We start from the raw sequence: 16,090 nt of genomic DNA, 5'->3' as shown, positions 1-16,090 counted from the left end.
AAGCTGCAGAGCTGAGATGAACACAGAAAGATGTATAGGACATCTTCATGAATCCCTGGATTGCTTCTTCCTGAGTCTTCCAGGAGAGGAGTACAGCTACTCATTATGAAGCGTTAAGACATACATATAAATCCATGGAGTATATTTTAAGAGCAATGCTCACCTTAATAAAATGAACATGGCTTTCAAAGTATTCAACTTGGAAGGCAAGAAACTCATTAAAAAAACAAAACAAAACAAAAAAACAAAAAACAAAAAACTAGCACTGGCTTGTAATTAGAATGGCTTTAAGTACATGTTTGTAACTATGTTGTCCATCCTTCCAGTTTTCCACTGAAATGTGTATATCAGACCCAGGCAACCACATACCAGAAACTATGAGGAATTTTCTGCAAGACAAACTGCAGATGGGACTGGAATGAGGAACACATAACTGATGTTCAATCCTTTACCTGTTTGATGAGTACATAGATAAGACCTTAGCAGTTGTACCCCATAATGCCCTTATCGTGGAGCGACTAGGACAAAAGCCAAGGTGGGTCATGCTAGGTTTAGAAGGGCACTACTGGATCCCACCAGGGTATCGGAAGAAACTTAGCAGTTGCTTGCTTATAATTGGTGTGGGTGGCCACATGAGGCAGAGGAAAGACAAAGCTGAGGCTGGCTTCTAAAAGAGGCAAATAACCCAAAACAAGAACCCTAAGTGGAGAAACCTGGTCTACCACAGAAAACAAAGGTTTAGCTCTTTGCTGTAACTATCTCTAGCTCTAGTTTCCTTTCTCCTCTAGCAGAGTTTGACATTAGCAAAGGTTTTTCTTTGCCTATTATCTGCACCTGAAAATCCTTTATTTATTTATTTTTAAAAGATTTTATTTATTTATTTGAAAGAGAGTGAGAGCTAGAGAAAGAGAGTATGAGCACACACAGAGGGAGAGGGACAAAGAGGAGCAGACTCTCTGCTGAGGGACTCCAGGATGATGACCTGAGCTAAAGGCAGACACTTAACCAACTGAGCTACCCAGGCACCTCAGCACCTGAAAATCTCTTAAAGATTTATTTATTTATTTGAGAGACAGAGAGACAGAGAGAAAAAGAAAGACGGCATGAGTGGGAGAGGGGGCAAAGGAAGAAGGAGAAAATCTGGAGTAGACTCCCTGATAAGTATGAAGCCCAGTGAGGGGCTCAATCTCACGATCCTGAGATCATGACCCAAGCCCAAATCAAGAGTCAGATGCTCAAGTGACTGAGCCACCCAGGCACCCACCCCTGAACCTGAAAATCTTAACAGAGACCTTTCAAAGATCCCAATATGAACAAACAGACACTGCTCCAATAAGGATGAAACAAAAAATAACAAAACATATGAAAAGGTATTATATTTGGGGGTGCCTGGCTGGCTCCATTGGTGGAGCATGTCACTCTTCATCTTAGGGTTGTGAGTTCAAGCCCCATGTTGGGTGTAGAGATTACTTAAAAAAAAAGAAAGTATTACAATTGAACAGAAGGATATAAATCTAGGGAATAAGTAGATATCTCTCTAGGAGAGTCACTGTGAAAATTTTGGAAACTTGAAATTAATATGAATTATAATTTAACAGTAATTGCACATGGACAGATAAACTGGGACAGATCACTGGGACAGAACATAAAGTCAGAAAAAGATCCAAATATATACACACACCCAACTTATGATAAGACAACACTGCAGTTCAGTGGGGAAAATGGAACTTTCTGTAAATGGTGCTGGAGCAACTGGATATCGGGAAAAAAATTCACCTCGCCTCTCTCTACCTCAGGCCTTAAACAAAAATTTGAGATGGATTACAGAACTAAATGTGAAAGGTAACATAACTTCTAGAAGAAAATACAGAATATCTTCATGGTCTTGGAGTAGGCAAATATTTTTTTCTCTCTTTTTCTTTTTTTTTTGAAAGAGAGAATGCAGGGGCACCTGGGTGGCTCAGTCGTTAAATGTCTGCCTTTGGCTCAGGTCATGATCCCAGGTTGGGCTCCCTGCTCAGCAGAAGCCTGCTTCTCCCTCTCCCACTCCCCCTGCTTGTGTTCCCTCTCGCTTTGTCTCTATCAAATAAATAAATGAAATCTTAAAAAAAAAAAAAAAAGAAAGAAAGAAAGAAAAGAAGAAAGAGTGTGTCTCTCTCTTTCAAAAGGGGATGCTTAACCAACAGAGCCACCCAGGTGCCCCCTGAGTAGGCAAACATTGCTTAAATAGGATGCAAAAAGCACTATCCATAAAAGAAAAAAATTTGATTTCATTAAAATTAAGAACTTGTGTTCATCAAAAGACACCACTGACAATAAAAATGTGAGCCACAGACTGAGAGAAGGTATTTTCAATATATACATCCAAAATAGATCTTAATATTTAGAATACTAAAAAAATAATTCTACAAATCAGTAAGAAAAGACAAACCACTCAAGGGAAAAAAAAGTCAGGAACAGGCACTCTATGGAAGAGTATACCCAAATGGCCTACAGCAGAAGAAAAGGTACTTAATATTATTCATCAGGAAAATGCAAATTAAAATTACAATGAGATACTTCTACATACCCACCAGAATAGCTAAAATGATAACCAAAATAAAAATAAACTGTTATGAAAAAATGTTCCTCATCACTTAGCATCAGGGAAATACAAATCAAAACCACAATGAGATACCACCTCACACCAGTCAGAATGGCTAAAATTAACAAGGCATGAAGCAATCAATGTTGGTAAAGGGGAAAAGGGGAACCCTCTTACACTGTTGGTGGGAATGCAAGCTGATACAGCCACTTAGGAAGACAGGATGGAGGTATCTCAAGAAGTTAAAAAACAGAGTTATTATTTACCCCAAAGATACAAGTAGAGTGACCTGAGGGGGCACCTGCACCCCAATGTTTATAGCAGCAATGTCTACAATAGCCAAGTAGTGGAAAGAGCTCAAATGTCCATCAATGTCCATTAAATGTCCATCAACAGAGGACTGGATAAAGAAGATATGGTACATATACACTCAGCCATCAGAAAGGATGAAATCTTACCATTTACATCAACATGGATGGAAGTGGAGGGTATTATGTTGAGAGAAATAAGTCAATCAGAGAAAGACAATTATCAGATGGTTTCACTCATATGTGGAATATAAGAAACAGCATAGAGAATCAGAGGGGAAGGGAGGGAAAACTGAATGGGAAGTCGTCAGATAGGGAGAAAAACCATGAGAGACTCTTAACTACAGGAAACAAACTGAGGGTTGCTGGAGGGGTGGGGGTGAGGGGATGGGGTAACTGGCTGATGGGCATTAAGGAAGGCACATGATGTGGTGAGCACTGGGTTTTAAGGCAACTGAACACTACATCTGAAACTAATGATGTATTATATGTTGGCTAATTAAATTTAAATAACCAAACCAAACCAAGTGTTGCCAAGAATGCCAAAACTCTCATACACTTCATACACTGTAGACAGTCATGCAGATTGGTATAACCATGATGGAAATCTGTTTAGCAGTATCTATTGAAATAACATACACTTACCTTATGACCTAACAATTCCACTCCTAGGTTTATTTATTTTTTTTTTTTTTAAAGATTTTATTTATTTATTTGACAGAGAGATCACAAGCAGGCAGAGAGGCAGGCAGAGAGAGAGGAGGAAGCAGGCTCCCCGCTGAGCAGAGAGCCCGACGCGGGGCTCGATCCCAGGACTCCGAGATCACGACCCGAGCCGAAGGCAGCAGCTTAACCCACTGAGCCACCCAGGCGCCCCACACTCCTAGGTTTATATCAAAGAGAAATAAATTAGAGCCTAAGTCCACCAAAAGACCATAAAAATGTTCATGGTAGCTTTAGTCATAATAGCCAAGACTAGTAAAATAAACAAATTTTCACCAATAGTAGAATAAACAAATTGTGGTACATTCATACAAGAAAGTAACACACAGCAATCACGAAGAATGAACTACTTACACGCAGCAACATGGATGAATCTCTCATAGGCTGTGTGGAATAAAACGAGCCAGACACAAAGGGTATGTACTATATGAGTCCGTTTATACACAACTCAAACATAGGCAAAATGAATTGACAGTGAGTGAGGTGAAAATAATAGTTACCTGTGTGAGGGAGACTATAAATAAGAGGGGGCATAAAAGAACCTACTGGGATGCCAGATATACTCTAACCCCCCCCCCAAAGATTTCTTTATTTGAGAGGGAGAGAGAAAGAATTAGTGGGAGGGACAGAAGGAGAGGGAGAGAGAGAATCTCAAGCCAACTCCATGCTGAGTGTGGAGCCTGATGCAGGGCTTGATCCCACGACCCTGAGATCATGACCTGAGCCAAAACCAAGAGTCAGACGCTTAACTAAGTGTGCCACCCAGGTGCCCCACAGAAATATTCTGTATCTTGATCTGGGTGGCAGTTAGCATGAATAGAAGCCTATACAAAACTGTACTGAGCTTAATCTTAAGAGTAGTATACATTACTTTGTGAAAGTTAAAGCTCAATAAAAAAAGTAAAAAAAACCCACACATACTAAATTGTATTTCAAATCAAATTAGGGAATTAAATAAGAAAATGATCAGGAAAAACTACAGGTAAGGCAGTCAGGAGCAATTCTGTACAACAGAAAACCAAAAACAGTGCAACAGAATGCTCGCTTGAGCCTCTTCTACAACACAGAATTAAAAATAGAGATGAAAATCAAGTAATGTGGAGACAGATCCCTAATCTTTATTTTTTAATTTTTAAAAAAAAAATTATTTATTTTAGAGACCAAGAGTGAGTGAGAGAGCACATGAGTGGGAGGGGCAGGGGGAGAGAGAGAATCTCAAGCAGACTCTGCACTGAGTGTGGAGCCTGGTGTGGGCTCCCACATCAGGACCCATGAGATCATGACCTGAGCCGATATCACAGAGCTAATGCTCAAACAACTGAGCCACACAGGTGCCCCAGATCCCTAATCTTTAAAAACTACTCAGAGAAATCAAGACAGATAGGAGAAGAGCAATGATTTCAAAAAATGAGAAAGAAAAGGATTAAAAGAGAAGGAAATCCTCCTGAAAGATTTAAAGCTGAACATTCTGAAGGCATGTTAGGAAATTTAGTAAGAGACCAACACCTTCACTAGTGATGGCAAAAAAGTGTTTTGTTTTTGTTTTAAGGAATCATAGGCTTCACTTGTGTTTAGTGGGAAAGAGTGCCATGATCAATTAGTAATGCCTTTCTTTGGCACAGAATGAAAGGGTACCTATCAGACATTTGCCAGACACATCTTGGTTTAGTCTTTAACTTCCAAGGATAATGAGAAAAAAATTAAAAATGCGCACGCACACACACACACACACACACACACACACACAAATCTGACTGGCCTCAGACTTTTCTGCCCTAACACTAGTTAGCCATGCATGGAGAAGAGCAAAAGAAAAAATATTTTCAGATAAACTAAGACTTATAAAGATAATAAACATTTTAGGGCACCTGGGTGGCTCAGTTGGTTAAGCCTCTGCCTTCAGGGTCCTGGGATCGAGCCCCGCATTGGGCTCTCTGCTCAGCGGGGAGCCTGCCTCCTCCCTTCTCTCTCTGCCTACCTCTCTGCCTGCTTGTGATCTCTGTCTGTCAAATAAATAAATAAAACCTTAAAAAAAAAAGACAATAAACATTTTTCTTTCAGAAAAAAATATTACCTTAAATATGTATCCTAGTAAAACAAGATATTAGTAAAAATTCAAGAGCGTTGTTTAAAAAGAAATCAAGAATATCTTCAACAAACATCATTAAATGGCATTTTTTAAAAAGGGAAGTGAGGGGTGCCTGGGTGGCTCAGTCGGTTAAGTGGCTGCCTTTAGCTCGGGTCATGACCCCACGGTCCTGAGATCGGGCCCCGCATCAGGCTCCCTGCTCGGCAGAGAGCCTACTTCTCCCTCTCCCTCTGCCTACCTGTGCTCTCTCTCTCTGTCAAATAAATAAATAAAATCTTAAAAAAAAAAGAAAAAAAAAGGGAAGTGGGAAGGATTTGAGATTCTGCCCTGGATCAGCATCTTGGCCAAGTGCTTGGTCACCCCAGCATAGCCACTGTGCACACCACAGGTTCACTAATGGGGGCAAGGAAAAAAGGGCTGCCCATTATCCATATCAGTGGAATTTGATGGAAAGAGACTGGTGCGGACTCTGAAGTTAATCGTTACTATGTCAAAAGGTTTGGAGAAAATTATTAAGGAAGCATTTTCCTGACTGATGAAAAATAACTTGGTTATATTCATCTAATCCTTCTAGAAGGTTATGCAGTGTATTAATGTAGTGAATAATAAAAACAACACAAAAGTAAAACAAAAAGGGAGGTGGGGGAAACTGTTAATACATGAAAAGGACCTTGATATCATATCAACCAAAAACAAAGTATGGAGCTTGCCTCTCAGATCTTAATTCTAATGGCACCATTGTGAAATGGCATTTTAAAAAATTTTAATTCTGGTATAGTTAACATACAGTATTATATTAATATCAGGTGTACAATATAGTGATTGAACAATTCTATATATTTCTCAGTGCTCATCGTGGTAAGGGTATTTTTTTTTTAAGATTGTATCTATTCATTTGTCAGAGAGAGAGAGAGCACAAGCAGGGAGAGAAGTAGACAGAGGGAGAAGCAGGTTCCCCAATGAGCAGGGAGCCCGATGTGGGAGTCGATCCCAGGACCCTGGGATCCTAACCGGAACCGAAGGCAGATGCTTAAATGACTGAGCCACCCAGGTGCCCCGTGATAAGTGTATTTTTAATCCCCATCACCTATTTTACCGATTCCCCTCACCCACTTTCCTTCTGGTAACTGCCAGTTTGTTCTCTATAGTTTATAGTCCGTTGTTTTTGTTTGATTTGTCTCATTTTCTTTGCTTGTTTTGTTTTTTAAATTCCACATCTGAGTGAAATCATACGGTATTTGTCTTTCCCAGACTTATGTCACTTACCCTCTAGATCCATCCATGTTGCTGCAAATGGCAAAATTTCGTTCTTTTTTATGGCTGAGAAATATTCCATTGTGTGTATGTGTGCATGTGCATACACACACACAACCTTTTCTTTATCTATCCATTCATCTGTCAATGGACACTGGGTTGCTTCCATAATTTGATTATTGTAAATAATACTGCCATAAACATAGGGGTGCATATATCTTTTCAAATTAGTGTTTTCATATTCTTTGGGTCAATACCAAGGAGCAGAATTACTGGATCCTGTGGCAGTTCAATTTTTAATTTTTTGAGGAAACTCCATACTGTTTTCCACAGTAGCTGTACCAGTTTGCATTCCATCTAACAGTGCATGAGGGTTCCTTTTTTCCCACATCCTTGCCAATACTTGCTGTTTCTTGTGTTTTTGATTCTAGCCTCTAAATGGCATTTTGGGGATAATCTGGAGAATTCGAAAATGGAGTATATGATATTTACAAATTATTCACTTTGATATATATAATAATGTTATAGAGGATGTTAGGGAAAAGAGCTTTTCAAGTTAGCGATGTCTACTGAAGTATTTTCATTATGATGAATGGGGTTTGATTTAAAGCTTCCAGGGATAAAAATCTGGGAGGGGGGAAAAGGAGAATGATTAAAAGGAAAAAAAAAGGCAAAATGTTGACCCCTGCTCAAGCAATTCACTATACTATTCTCTACTTTTCTTGTATGTTTGAAAATGTCAACAACAAAAACCAATAAAAAACAAAACCCAAGAGCAAAAGTAGATACAGTGTTTTAAAAAACAAATGGCAAAAAGCAGAAAGAGTAAAAGAAAGTTCATTCTATATTAGCAATGTTAACAGGATTCTAAAAATAGTACCAGTGTTAAAAATTATTCTTTAAAGAGATGATATACAATGTACTCATGGTATAAAAACATTTAATGATAAAAGGGATAAGAGTGTAAAGTGGTTAATCTGAACACGACAGCACAGGTTTGAATTACAGATGTGTGACCTTAGGTAAAGTGCTTAATCTGAGTGTCAAAGTTTTTTTTTCTGTAAAATGGGGATATAGCAGTGCTTACCCCAGGGAAGACCACTGTGAAGATTAAATACTAGCACAATGCAAGCCTAAATAAATAGCTGCTATTATCTAAAAATCTCACTAACACCCATAAAAACTAGGAAATGGAGGAATGGTGAGAGAAGGGGGATATAGGAAGTCCTACATTTATGCATGGGGAGGTGTGACAGACCGCCAAGTTGTTTCCCATTATCTGTTCTCCTACTCTTCCTCTGTAACAGAACTCTTGATTTTTAGCTATGCATATGACTGCCTAGAATAAAAGTACTTCCCGGCCTACTCTGCAGCTAGGTTTGGCCATGTGACTCAGTTCTGGCCAACAGAATTAGAAGTCTGTATGAACTCTCGGGATAGGTACTTAAAGGGAGAGGCATCTTTATTTTATTTTTAGAATTGCATTCTTTTTTTCTTTTTTAAGATTTTATTTATTTATTTGACAGAGAAAGAGGGAGAGTGCGTGTGCAAAAGCACAGAGAGTCGTACATGGCGGGGGGGCGGAGGCAGCTGCGAGAAGCAGGTTTCCCACTGAGCAAGAACCCAATGTGGGGCTCCCTGAGCTGAAGGCAGACGCTTAAGTTTAACCAACTGAGCCACCCAGGGAGCCCTGCCTGCCTTCTTTTAACTGTTTCTACTTCCCACAGGCTTGCATGCAGATGAAAAGGCATCATATTCCATTAGCCATCAGACTTTATGGGTCTTTGGAAACGAAAACAATGTACAGCAGAGCAACAAAATGGAAAGAGCCTTGGTCCATGACACCATGAAGTGCTAAACCAGAAAACCTCTGGGCTTCTTTCACTTGAGACAAAAATCTACTTCTATCTTGTTTAAGTTACTGTTACAGTATTTTGGAATTTTCTGTTTCTTGCAGCTGAATATAATCCTACCTAAAATGAGAGACTGTTATATCTTTTTTTTTTTTTTAAAGATTTTATTTATTTATTTGACAGACAAGAGATCACAAGTAGGTAGAGAGGCAGGCAGAGGGAGAGGAGGAGGCAGGCTCCCTGCTGAGCAGAGAGCCCTATGCGGGGCTCGATCCCAGGACGCTGGGATCATGACCCAAGCCAAAGGCAGAGGCTTTAACCCGCTGAGCCACCCAGGCGCCCCAAGAGACTGTTATATCTTGTTTAATTCTTCCTGATCGTAGAGAAAAATAATTTAAAGTATCTTTTGGAATTAAAATGCAACGAATATAGAGGTGGTGTTGCACAACACTGTAAATGTTCTAAATGTCAGGGAATTATTTACTTAAATGGCTAATTTTAGATGTTACATGAATTTCATCTCAATAATTTTTTAATGCAATGTTATAAATACAGTTTAGAAGAGACAATGAGATTTAGGAAAAAAGTGGGGTGAGGGGGAACATAGAAAAAAAATCTATTAGGCAAAGATAAATACCAAAATAAAACAAAACAAAACAAAAAAACAAAGTAGTATACAAGGCAAGAATGAACTGAAATGAAAATATAGAAACAAAACCCTTTGAAATACAAGGAAAAACTGACAAAAGCCCAATTGTAGCAGTAGACTAATACCACTAATACCACCATTCATTCTTTAACACATCAAGTAGGTAAAAATAATATAATTGGAATACTCTAATGATAATTCAATAGTTATATATTGAATTTTGTATGTTGCAAAAATACATTATTCTCAAAATCTATAAAAGTTCAAAGAAAAAAAAGTATTATGTATTCGGTCACAGAAATTTTAAAAAGATATCCTGAAGTAGAAATTAATAACAAAAGTTTAAGAAATCCAACTAGAAAACTAAAAAAAAACCCCATAAAATTCTCCCAAATTACTTTAGAATCAAAGAGAAAATCAAGGGGCACCTGGGTGGCTCAGCTGTTAAGCATCTGCCCCCGGCTCAGGTCATGAACCCAGTGTTCTGGGATCTAGCCCCGAGTTAGGCTCCCTGCTCATTGGGAAGCCTTCTTCTCCTTCTCCCACTCCCATGCTTGTGTTCCTTCTCTCTCTGCGTCTCTCCATCAAATAAATAAATAAAATCTTTTATTTATTTATTTATTTTCTTTGTTAAAGATTTTCATTTATTTATTTATTTGACAGACAGATCACAAGTAGGCAGAGAGGCAGGCAGAGAGAGAGAGAAGGAAGCAGGGTCCCTGCTGAGCAGAGAGCCCGATGTGGGGCTTTATCCCAGGACCCTGAGCCCGTGACCTGAGCCCAAAGGCAGAGGCTTAACCCACTGAGCCACCCAGGTGCCCCAATAAATAAAATCTTTTTTAAAAAGAGAGAGAGAAAATCAAAATGATAATCAAAGCCTATTTAGGAAATGATCATTAGACTAGTACACATCGAAAGGGATTAGAGGGTGCCTGGGTGGCTCAGTTGGTTAAGCAACTGCCTTAAGCTCAGGTCATGATCCTGGAGTCCCAGGATCGAGTCTCACATAGGGCTCCCTGCTCACCATGGAATCCGCTTCTCCCTCTAACCCTCTGCCCTCTCATGCTCTCTCACTCATGTAAATAAATAAAATCTCAAAAATAAATAAATAAAGGGGTTAGAATGTGGCCAAAGTACTAGTAATGGCATATTCAAAGCTATAGATCTTTTAAGTAAACTAATAAAAACCATAAAAGTAGAAGATTCAACAAAAGTAGAATAAACCACACCTAAGACAAGTAAAAGAAAATAAAGATGAAAATAAAAAGTATAAAATTAAAAGAGCTAGTTTCTGAAAACTAAGAAATGCTCATTGCTAACAAATTAAAGAAAAAAAATTAGAGAACATAAATTAGCAAGGAAGGTGGATATAACAATATAGTCTTAATTTTTTGTTAGTAAGGAGATTTAAAAATGTGATGTTAGAGAAATGGATGATTTTCTGGATAAGATTAAGTTAACAAAACCGATACAAAAGTGATGGAAATGTTCCATAATCACAATTGTGGTGGTGTTTACACTAGCATATATTTTTGTCAAACTCACCCAACTGAACATATAAAACTATTGAATTACTCATTCTATGTGTTTGTTATATCTCAATAATTCTACCTAAAAATTTTACTCAACAGCTAAAAAACCGGAAAAGACTAATAAGCAAAGAACAGAAAAAGGAGTGAGATGTCCAAGTTTTTCTTTCCAAAACTACTATGCAGGGGCTGAGTTCCTTCAAATCATCCATGTGGGGGCGCCTGGGTGGCTCAATGGGTTAAAGCCTCTGTCTTTGGCTCAGGTCACGGTCCCAGGTCCTGGGATAGAGCCCCGCATCGGGCTCTCTGCTCAGCAGGGAGCCTGCTTCCCTTCCTCTCTCTCCCCCTGCCTCTTTGCCTGCTTGTGATCTCTGTCAAATAAATAAATAAAACCTTAAAAAAAAAAAAAAGAAGTTTCTCTTTACACAGGAGAGGAAAGACATTACAGCATCATTCTGTGTACTCGGATAAACAGCAAGATATGGTACCTATGTTGACTTTAGAAATTAGAGTACTACTTTCCAGTCAAGTTCTGAGTTGATAATTAGGCATGGATATTTTTCTTCTGATTCCCCAGGTTAATGGGCATTAGACATTTCCAATACTAAGTGCTGTGACTATTATAAACACGCAGAAAAAACATACCCTAAGATGTTAATGGTAGTTATTGACAGATGGTAAAAACACATTGTTTATCTGCATTTTCATACTTTTTAAGGATGTGTTGGCTTTGTAAATTTTTTAAAGAAGATTTATTTATGGGGCACCTGGGTGGCTCAGTGGGTTAAGCCTCTGCCTTCAGCTCAGGTCATGATCTCAGGGTCCTGGGATAGCGCCCCACATCGGGCTCCCTGCTTGGCAGGAAGCCTGCTTTCCCCTCTCCTGCTCCTCTCTCACTGTGTCTCTGTGAAATAAATAAATAAAATCTTTAAAAAAAAAATCATCAATGTGTTTAGTCAATAATACTTATTAGTGGTGTGGGAAGGGGTCTATTCTCCAGGAACTGTTCTAAGCATTAGGGATTAATACAGTAAATAAAAATAAAGTTAATACATTTTGGTGGGAGACAATAAATAAGCAAAGCAAAAACCTATTGTCAGGTGATGGTTAAGTGCTAAGAAATAAAGTCCAGTAGGGGACAGAGTGTGGCTGGGGTAGAGTATTCCTTTCTATAGTTCATGGGAAAAGAACTTTCTGATAAGGCTGACTCCTTAATAGAGATCTGAAGGACACAAAAAGTAAACTATGCAATGAATGCAGTAGAAGTGCAGAGGGCCCAGAGTATGACTTGTCTGGCATGACTCAAGAATGAGTAGGCTGGTTTGGCTAGTGAGGAGTAAGCAATGAGGAGAGTGGTTGGGATGAGGTCAGAAAGGAAGTAGGCCCCAGTCAGGGCTTGATATTTCTTTCTGAGTGAGAGGAACCCTCTAGAGGAGCTTGGATCAGTAGTGTTAAATAATCCAATTTACATCTTAAAAGATCATTCTGATTGCTGTTTTGTGACTGTATGGAAGGGGCAAAGGTCAGAGTAAGCCTACTGTAACAGATTAAGGAAGAGAAAGAAACATTTTAATTTTAGACCAGAGTCATGTTACTGTAAAGGGATTCTGCATGGTATTTTTAAAGATTTATTTACTTGAGAGAGAGAGACAGACAGACAGACAGAATGAGTGGAAGGGGCAGAGGGAGAGGGAAAGAGGGAGAGAGAGAGAGAGAATCTCAAGCAGACTCCTCCTTGAGCACGGAGCTTGATGTGAGGCTCGATCCGATCCCACGACCCTGAGATCATGACCTGAGCTGAAACCACGGGTCAGACACTCAACCGACTACACCACCCAGGTGCCCCGGAGTCTACGTGAATTTAAAAGACAGAGTGATAGGACTGCTGAAGAGTCTGAAGGTAAAATCTGAGAGAAAGAGTCAAGAGTGGCTCTCAAAGTAATGTACACTTTCCAAGTCACAGAAAAATCAAAGCTGCGTCCCATTCTTTTTATAAAGTCAGCCAACCTAATATTCAAATATCTGAAGAATAAACAGCAAAGATAGAAAGGGGAGGCCAGGCCCACTATGGAAGTGGATGTAAATATCCTAAGTAAAATAACAGCAAATCAAAATTAGACCATTGAAATACAACTCACTGAGTCCAAACAGAGTTTATCCCAATAAGAAATGGACAAGTCAAGTTTAGAAAATATATTTAACATATCACACAAAGAAAGAAGTGATTATTAATAACATTTTATATTTTATATTTTATTTATTTTTAAATATTTTACTTATTTGACAAAGAGAGAGCACAAGTAGGGAGAGCAGCAGGCAGAGGGAGAGGGAGAAGCAGGCTCTCCCCTGTGCAGGGAGCTTGATGTGGGGCTCAATCCCAGGACCCTGGGATCATGACCTGAACCAAAGGCAGATGGCTAACTGACTGAGCCACCCAGGTACCCCCATTTTAATAGCATTTTAATGAAAATGCATCTGTCAAAACTTTAGCATACTTTTCTTTCCTTTTTTTTCTGTATGTAGAGACTCAGTAAAAAATAGAAAAACACAGGGTGCCTAAATTGCTCAGTTAAGTGTATGACTTGGGCTCAGGCCATGATCTCAGGGTTCTGGGACTGAGGAGGTGGCAGCATAGGGGGTGGGCTTCCCACTCAGCAGGGAGTCTGCTATCCCTCTGCCCCTCCCCCTGCTCATCCCTTTGCCCCTCTCCCTACTTGTGCCCACTCTCTCTTAAAAAACATCTTAGGGGCGCCTGGGTGGCTCAGTGGGTTAAAGCCTCTGCCTTCAGCTCAGGTCATGATCCCAGGGTCCTGGGATCGAGCCCCGCATCAGGCTCTATCCCAGGGTCCTGGGATCGAGCCCCGCAACGGGCTCTCTGCTCCGCGGAGGGCCTGCTTCCTCCTCTCTCTCTGCCTGCCTCTCTGCCTGCTTGTGATCTCTCTCTCTCTGTCAAATGAATAAATAAAATCTTTAAAAAAAAAAATCTTAAAAATAAAAGAAAAACACTTCCTTAATATGCTAATTATCTTTTAAAATAACAGAAGCATTATGCAAATATTCAAAATACTAAAATATTCTTATTAAAATTTTGAAAACTCTTACTATCACAGCATTATTACTTAAATGCATCTAGTTTCAGGTAAGGCAATGAGGCAGAAATCAGAATAAGATATATGACTACTGAAAAAAAGATTAACATTGTCATTAAAGTAAATATAATTAGAAAATCTAAAGTGATCAGCTAAAAAAAACAACAACAATAAGAGAGTAGATGTGATAGCTGGATATAAATAAGTTAGCTTTTCCTAAGTACTATTTAGAAGATGTAAAGAGAAAAAATCCCATTCATTATTGTAAGAAAATTACCGAAAAAAATGTGAGATGTGAGACCTAAAGAAACTGATATGCAGAGTATACTTTGTTCTAATAAGAAAATTTATAATCATTTCAATTTTTTTCAAAGAAAATTTTAAGGGAATGCAATTCCAATCAAAATGCCATGAGAAGCACTCATTTCAGTAGCACATATACTAAAATTGGAATGACAGAGAGATTAATGGTCCCTGCACAAGGATGACAAACAAATTCATGAAGTATTCCATGTTTTTTGTTATATATTTCAAAGTTGCTAAGAGAATAATCTTGAAAGTTCTCATTACTGGGGCACCTGAGTGGTTCAGCTAGTTAAGTGTCTTGCTCCTGATCTCAGCTCAGATTTTGATCTCAGGGTGTTCAAACCCCAAGTTGGGATCCATGCTGGCTATGGAGACTACTTAAAAAAAGTTCTCATCAAGAAAAAAAAACATGTGACTATACGTGGTGATGGATGCTAGTAGACACGGTGACCACTTGGCATATATTATTGAATAATCATGTTGCACACCTGAAACTATTATAATGTTACCTGTTAATTGTATCTCAATAAAAAAAGTACCATGAGGATTTGGGGGAAGGGGAGTTAATAGCACTTAAAATATTCTGAAGTTTGCATAAAGTATATGTAGGTGGGAAAAGCCAAGGGAATATTGAACCAAATATAAAAAAAGGAGGTGTGTAAAGTCACATCACTAATATTAAAACATATCACAAAGCTACAGTAACTCAAACAGTAAAGTTGTGTTCAAGAATATACAAACATAAAACAGCTGAGAAACAAAATAGTATGGATGTCTGTCTATCTACACATATTCTAGTAGAGTATATATATAGCTCGTATATGATGAAGGTTATCTTTTATTTAAATAAGGACAGAATAAATTATCTGATAAATGACAGTAAGACCGTTTGTAAACTACTTTGAAAATTTAAGTTAGATCTCTACCTCACATCATTCAGCACAATAAATTCCAGATAAAAGGTTTTTTTTAAAAGATTTTATTTATTTATTTGACAGAGAGAGAGAGGGAGAGAGGGAACACAAAAAGGGGGAGTGTGAAAGGGAAAAGCAGGCCTCCCCACTGAGCAAGGAGCCTGATGTAGGGCTCGAACCCTGGACCCTGGAATCATGACCCGAGCCGAAGGCAGATGCTTAACCACTGAGCCCCCCAGGTGCCCCTTCAGATAAAAGTTTTAATAATAATAATTTTTCTCAAAAGGTAAAATGATAAGAACAATAAGTCATCTAATTGGAGGCTAGGAAGACTTCTGTAAGAATAAAAACAAATTTCATAAAGGGAAAATGGAAAGTTGACCACATAAAATTGTAAATCATTTGCATTTGAGAAAATTCCATAGATAATGGAAGGTAAGTGACAAGCTATATAAAAATATTTTCAATATAGGACACCTGAGTGGCTCAGTTGGTTAAGCAACTGCCTTCGGCTCAGGTCATGATCCCGGGATCCTGGGTTCAAGTCCCACATCAAGTCCCAGCAGAGCAGGGGGAGCCTGCTTCTCCTTCTCCCACTCCCCCTGCTTGTGTTCCCTCTCTCTCTCTCTAACAAATAAATAAAATCTTTAAAAAAGTATTTTCAATATAAATGATTGAAAAAAGTTACAACCCTTGCTAAAAAAGCCTTAAAAAAACAGTAAGTGAAAAATATTCCAATAAATGGGCAAAGAATATGACAAGATAACTCCCTAACAAAGATATATAAATGTC

At 38.7% G+C, this 16,090-nt stretch overlaps 1 protein-coding gene and 1 non-coding gene across 4 annotated transcripts in view; one reads left to right on the top strand and one right to left on the bottom strand.

Moving 5' to 3' along the window:
- Window positions 1-16,090, bottom strand: part of SMG6 (SMG6 nonsense mediated mRNA decay factor) — a 237,758-nt gene that overhangs the window by 43,678 nt on the left and 177,990 nt on the right. The gene's annotated exons all lie outside the window — the stretch shown is intronic.
- LOC116860656 lies at window positions 14,496-14,597 on the top strand. The gene has a single exon (XR_004381333.1). It is a non-coding gene; the product is annotated as a U6 spliceosomal RNA (small nuclear RNA).

This window comes from Lontra canadensis, unplaced genomic scaffold (genome assembly GCF_010015895.1).
Source record: "Lontra canadensis isolate GAN:19392208 unplaced genomic scaffold, GSC_riverotter_1.0 scaffold180, whole genome shotgun sequence".
In the NCBI taxonomy this organism is placed as follows: Eukaryota; Metazoa; Chordata; class Mammalia; order Carnivora; family Mustelidae; genus Lontra; species Lontra canadensis.
Note: the sequence above shows the minus strand (reverse complement) of the source record. Positions and strands in the feature narration are given on the sequence as shown.